The sequence below is a fragment of the Vanessa cardui genome, chromosome W (genome assembly GCF_905220365.1).
Source record: "Vanessa cardui chromosome W, ilVanCard2.1, whole genome shotgun sequence".
NCBI lineage: Eukaryota > Metazoa > Arthropoda > Insecta > Lepidoptera > Nymphalidae > Vanessa > Vanessa cardui.
The window spans coordinates 8,171,535-8,178,673 of record NC_061153.1 but is presented as its reverse complement, the minus strand read 5'-3'; positions in this window follow the sequence as shown (position 1 = coordinate 8,178,673).

Below are 7,139 nucleotides of genomic sequence, written 5' to 3'. Positions count from 1 at the left end.
GTAATATAGATGAGTATGATGGCTCTGACGTGGATTCAACACTATTTCCTACCTCAGATATAGCATCGGTAGACGTAAAAGAGTTAGAGAGGTTTCTACAGTCTAATGAGGCTGTATTTAGGCCCAACGGACATCCTGCAGTGGGAATCGAGCATACGATAGACACAGGGGATCACAAACCCACTTCGGTCGCACCTTACAGGTTGTCCCCCATGAAGGCTGAACTCTTTAGAAGGAAGTCAAGGATATGCTAGAAAAAGGTATCATCGAACCATGTTCATCGCCCTGGTCTGCTCCTGTCGTAATGATTACAAAGAAAGATGGCAGCACCCGAGTTTGCATTGACTATCGCCAGCTTAACTCTATTACGACTCCTGACAAATACCCACTACCCAGGATAGATGATTTACTACATAATGCCAAACCAACACCTTATATGAGCACGATTGACCTCCGCTCCGGATATTGGCAGATAAAAGTTAAAGACGAGGACCAGAATAAGACTGCTTTCGTGGTACCCTTTGGGATGTATAAATTCAAAAGAATGCCCTTCGGATTGCGTAACGCGCCTGCTACATTCCAGAGAATGATGGACCAGTTTCGCATATCTCTTAGTCACATTAAGCTCTTGGTTTATCTCGACGATCTTATTATTTTGTCACCTACGTTTGAAAATCATTTGAATGATCTCCAGCAGGTCTTTGATAGACTCAAGGAGTATAATCTGACAGCAAACCGAGATAAGTGCAAATTCTGTGTTTCCAAAGTTAAATATTTGGGGCACTATATAGTACCCGATGGTATAATTATGGATCCTGAGAAGGTCAGCGCTATAAGCAACATGCCTTCTCCTCGTAATCTAAAGCACCTTACGACATTTATTCAAATGTGTTCGTGGTATCGAAGGTTTATACCTAACTTCGCAAAAATTGCTGAACCCCTGACACAACTTATGAAGAAGAATGCTGAGTGGAAATGGGATGAAAGACAAAAGGTTGCATTCGACACTCTTCGTAAGCTCATGTCCTCTAGTCCGGTCCTCGCTCAAGCCGATGAGACCAAGCCATACACAATCAAAACTGACGCGAGTAATTATGCAATCGGAGCAGTTTTGGTGCAGGGGGAGGGCGAATCAGAGCATCCAGTTGAATACGCGAGCAGACTTCTAACCACTCCGGAGCGGAACTACTCAACTACTGAACGGGAAGCGCTCTCCGTGGTTTGGGCCGTTAACAAGTTTAGAGGCTACATAGAAGGAACTAAGATAACAATCATGACGGATCACCAGGCTCTCAGGTGGCTTATGTCAATAAAGTCACCAACAGGTCGTTTAGCACGGTGGGCTCTACAATTGCAACCCTACGATATAATGATTAAGTATATTAACGGAAAGACAAATGTAGTTGCCGACTCCTTGTCTCGTCCCGTGTGTGAACCCGGAACGGAGGAAAACTGTGGGATATGCACGGTAATCATTGATATGCCGAGAAAAAGTAAACAGGAAACGAGAGAAACACAACATAAAGACGAAGACATAGTAAAGATTGTCAGAGATCTAGAAGGTACTAATGAAGAAAAGGCTCAGTACTGGAGCAAGAAGGGCTACGTGATGAATGATGGGCTACTGTATCGGTACTGCACAGAAACTGATACTGCTAATAGTCAAATAGTTGTACCCAAGCAAGAACAACTAAAAGTCATTGCAGCTTATCATGACGATGAAACAGCTGGACATTATGGTTCAGAGAAAACAATCGAGCGTGTGTCACGACGCTACTTCTGGAAGGGAATGAGAGGTCAGATAGATACTTACGTCCGCAATTGCTTAGAATGCCAGAGATACAAGCCCTTAAACCAGAAACCCACAGGATTGGTGCAAACTACAGCTAGTAATCAACGATTCGAAACAGTTGCTTTTGATTTATTTGGTCCATTGCCTCAAACAGCTGAAAATCACCATTGGATATTTATTGTAGAAGACGTGACTACGCGATGGGTGGAACTCTTTGCTCTAGAGCATGCAACGGCGGAAGAATGTGCAAAGATACTATTGAACGAAATCATACTGCGATACGGTACTCCTCGAAGATTTATTAGCGACAATGGTTCCCAATTCGTTAGCAGTGTTATACAACAATTGACATTCTGTCTACGCATACGTCACGGATTCACCCCCGTGTACCATCCTGAAACAAACCCGGTCGAGAGAAGAAACCGCGATTTAAAGACACAACTCGCCATCCTAGTAAAGGATGACCACACATCATGGTCTGTTAAGCTACCCAGCATCCGCTTCGCTATGAATACAGCGAAATCGTGTTCCACAGGGTTTACACCTGCATATTTGACATTTGGACGTGAGTTGAGAACTCCTGATGATGTAGAAAATGATCTGCGAGATATAGTGCAAAATGAGAATTTCGTCATGGAAATAACACCAAAACTACTGCTAATGGCTGATACATTAAAGCGAGCTAGGGAAATTCAAGAAATGAAAGAGGAGAAAAGGAAGGAATGCATAGATAGGTACAGAAAAGACTGTCCAAACTATCGAGAAGGGGATTTGGTGCTAGTCGATACACACACCCTAAGCAAGTCCAGTCAAGGATACAGCTCAAAATTAGCACCAAGGCGCGATGGGCCTTATGTGGTTGCTAGACGTCACGGTCCTAGTTCGTTTCAAATTGTCAATCCGCAAACCAAAGATATAGTGGGGATATATCACGCTTTTGCTCTGCGCCGCTATAAAGCTACAAGTGACGAAGCGTTACCATCGCCTGTCCAACCAATAAGGAGAAGAGGTCGCCCCAAAAAACAAGTAGCTAACACCGAGGCATATGAAACCCACAGGACAAAATTACGTGGCAGGCCTCCAAAGAAAGTGATAGCCTAATTCTCTTTCCTGTCTTCCTCGTCGAGTCGCCTTCGTAGACAGAGGGGGAGACTATAACAAAGAAACTAGCGCCATCTCAAACCCAACCATAGAACTTAGTTAAACCTTTCATCACTAGATGGTGCTTTACGATACGCGACCAAAGCTGAAACGCGCTGGCAAGATTCGCTCACGAATAATGACCTGCTCGGTGTGTTTAAATACTTGTATCGAGTCTTAGGGATCTTGATAGCTGCAAGATAGTGCTTCCACACCTGCTGGGACATTATTTGAAGGCTTTCCAAGAAAATACTCGCTTCTAGATACGAGTGCTACCGGCTACTTCCACCTGGTGGGATAGTCTGCTGGCTCCGTACTTAGAGGTGCATTCGCCTATTTGTTAAGTGTAACCACCCGTACGATGGAAAATAAACCGCATTTGTGAGAGCAATTAGTCTTGTCTTTCCGAAGAGTATCCTCCACAAGACATCACCCCATTACAATATATATTAATTTTTTTTTTTTTTTTTTTCATTTCAATATTAGATTTACTTTGATACTTACTTTTAATTATTTTGTTTTTTGGTAAAACTTACTTTTATTTTTATTTATATTTGATTTTGAATTTTTAATTTTGTTGACCGACAAAATTAAAAATACTCAAATTAATAGTTTAAACTAAATAAAACGACAACATCTGCGCCCTCTTACTTAAATATTATACATCAAAATATACAGGGCATAGGTGGCAAAGATCATGAACTAGAATTATTTTCGGAGTGTTATAAAATACATGTATTCTGTTTCACAGAACATTGGGTTAAAAAATTTGACATATTTAATATTTCAAACTTTAAATTGTCAAGTGCGTTCGTAAGAGGGAGCGCTATTCGTGGTGGCTCATTAATATTAGTACGGAATGATATCGTTTGTAAATCTCGAAAAGATATTGTGGCCCTCTCTATCGAACGTACTATCGAACTATCCTGCGTGGAATTTCCACAGTACATTATAGTCTGCGTGTACCGGCCCCCATCGGGAGATTATTATTTGTTTGAAACCACTATGGAGGACATTCTTAAAAAGCTATGTAAAACTAATAAATATATAATTATATGTGGGGACTTTAACGTCGACTTACTTAAAGAAACAACGTTAAGTGTTCGGTTGGTCGCCTTGTTTATGTCATTTAATTTAACTCATAGAGTTAATGAACCGACGCGAATAACCGACGGCACTTCTACGTGTATTGATAATGTGTTCTGTGACTGTGAAATATATGAAGTATCAATTATAAATAATTTAACTTCTGACCATTGTGGTCAGAAGTTTTCATTAAAACACAAAGAAATAAATCATTTAAAAAAAATAACATACAGGCCAATAACGGCTAACAAATTACATTGTTTTAAAGATATTGTGGCGTATAAATTGTCTAATCTAGATCTTACGAAACAGGATCCAAATGAGCTTTATAATTCATTTTTGAAGTAATACTAAAAGAATTTAACAATATATTTAAAATGAAATCATGTTATAGTAACACAAAATTAAAGTTTAATGACTGGGCTACTGTTGGTATTTATAAAAGTAGAAATAAATTATACGACTTATATAATATGAGGCGGTGGAATCGAAGCGTAGCCTTTTTAGAGTACGTCAATAAATATTCCAAAATTTTTAAAACAGTATGCATTTCAGCTAAGTCCTTATATTTAAGGAAAAAAATCCTGAATTCTGATAATAGAATTAAAGCCACATGGGATGTTATTAGTAGTGTTAGTGGAAAACCCAAAAAGGAAATGATACCAATAGAATTGAACACAGGTAGTAGATACACGAGTTCTGAATTAGAGGTTGCTAATTTATTTGAATCATTTTTTGATAAAGTACCCCATAAAATAACATTTCATTTAAAATCATCTACATCAAATGCAGCTAGGTTATTAATTAATAGTGTTTCTAAATGCGTTATTGATTTTTCATTTGAAACGGTTTCTGCAATAGATGTCATAAAAGTATTTAAAACTGTAAATATTAAAAAAAAACTAACGACATATGGGGCTTTTCGGTAAAATTTTTTAATAACATCATATACGATATTGCTCCGTATATAGCAGTAATTTTTAACAAGAGTTTGGACACGGGTTCATTTCCTAACTTGTTAAAATGTAGTAAAGTTTTACCACTTTTTAAAACTGGAAACAGAAGCGATCCCGGTAATTACAGGCCTATTTCAATACTCCCATCCTTAAGTCAAATCTTCGAAAAAATTATTTTAAATCAACTTCTCGTCCATTTCGGTACAAATGCTATTTTTCATGGTGAGCAATTCGGTTTTAGAAGAGGTCGCTCGACAACTGATACGGGAATTGCGCTTCTCAAACATATTTACGATGCTTGGGAGAAATCACAGAACGTTATTGGAGTATTCTGTGATTTATCTAAAGCATTCGATTGTGTAGAACACGAAACGCTTCTTTATAAGCTCAAATATTACGGTGTTAAAGGTAAAGCTCTTGATCTCATCGCTTCATATTTAAGTCAAAGAATCCAGCAAGTTTTCATTAATGGAATAAAGTCTTCTGGATCTACGTTAAAAATGGGAGTTCCACAAGGTTAAATTTTGGGTCCCTTTCTATTCCTAGTATATATAAATGATCTTCCTTTCTATGTTAAGGGTATTTGTGATATAGTGTTGTTTGCTGACGATACTTCGCTGATTTTTAAGGTTGACAGGAAAAAAAATGACTATGACGATGTGAACGGTGCATTATCACAGATACACAATTGGTTTACGGTAAATAATTTAGTTTTGAATGCTCAAAAAACAAAATGTGTAGTTTTTACCCTACCTAATGTTAGCAAGCAAAATTATAATATATCTTTAAATGGTGACCGTCTTGAAGTAGCTGATACTACGGTGTTTTTAGGAATAAAATTGGATTCCAGACTTCAGTGGACTTCTCATTTATCATCCCTAACAGGAAGACTCAGCTCCGCAACATACGCGGTTAGAAAAGTTAGACAACTAACTGATATTGATACCGCTCGTTTAGTTTATTTTGGTTATTTTCACAGTATTATGTCATATGGCATATTACTTTGGGGTAACGCTGCAGATATTGAATCTGTCTTTATTTTACAAAAGAGAGCAATTCGGTTTATTTATAATCTTAGAGCTAGATACTCTCTTCGGGATGTTTTTAACAGAGTAGGAATACTTACTGTTGCGTCGCAATATATTTACAACAATATCATGTATATTCACAGTAACATTGATCACTTTGATAAAATCAGTGATAATCATTGTATATGCACTAGAAGTAAGGATAAACTTATAACGCCAAGTTACCGACTCCGCAAAGTCAATGGATCCTTCTTGGGGCAAGGTATCCGTTTCTATAATAAAATTCCGCAGAAATTTTTAACTTTGCCGTTTAGTAAATTCAAATCGTTTGTTAAAAATACATTGGTAGAAAAAGCATACTATTCGATACAAGATTTTGTAGATGATAAAAAAGCGTGGAGTTAATACTTGTTGACTTCCAAGCAGGATACATTAATTGAAATAATTGTATTTAATTAACATGACGCTGTATTTTTTAAATGTTAAAAAAGAGTAACTACTGAGTTTCTTGCCGGTTCTTCTCGGTAGAATCTACTTTCCGAACCGGTGGTAGCTTCACTTAATTGTAAAATGACGATTCAAAAGTGCTTATAAAAGCCTACTTGAATAAAGTTTATTTTGATTTTGATTTTTGATTTTGATTTACAGTGTGTTCATTTCTTAAGTGTAATGGATTTTTTAAAGGTCAACTTATGCCTGAGGTTTGTGTATTGTTTTGAATTAGCAATTTGGTATTTATTTATTTTAAATATTTTATGTATTTTAATTTATTTATATTTGTTTTAAATACATAGATATATATATTTTTTTAATTTATTATATATTTTATATAATGTTGGATGAAGAATATTTTTCGTGTTCATCAGATGAATTTATGAGTGTTTCAAGTAGCAACAACACGTCAATTTCAGACTCTGAAACACTTGAAGTGAAATTGTCAAAAATATTTGATACTAGTATACTTAGTATACTTAGTAGCTCACTACTCTGATCTTCTCACATCTTTTAATACCGGCGTGGTTGATGGAATTCTTGTGTCCGAAACCTGGTTGAAACCGTCAATTCCATCTACCAGTTGTGCTCTTCCAGGTTATCAGTTATTCCGCAATGATCGCACTGCTCAGGGTGGTGGTGGCG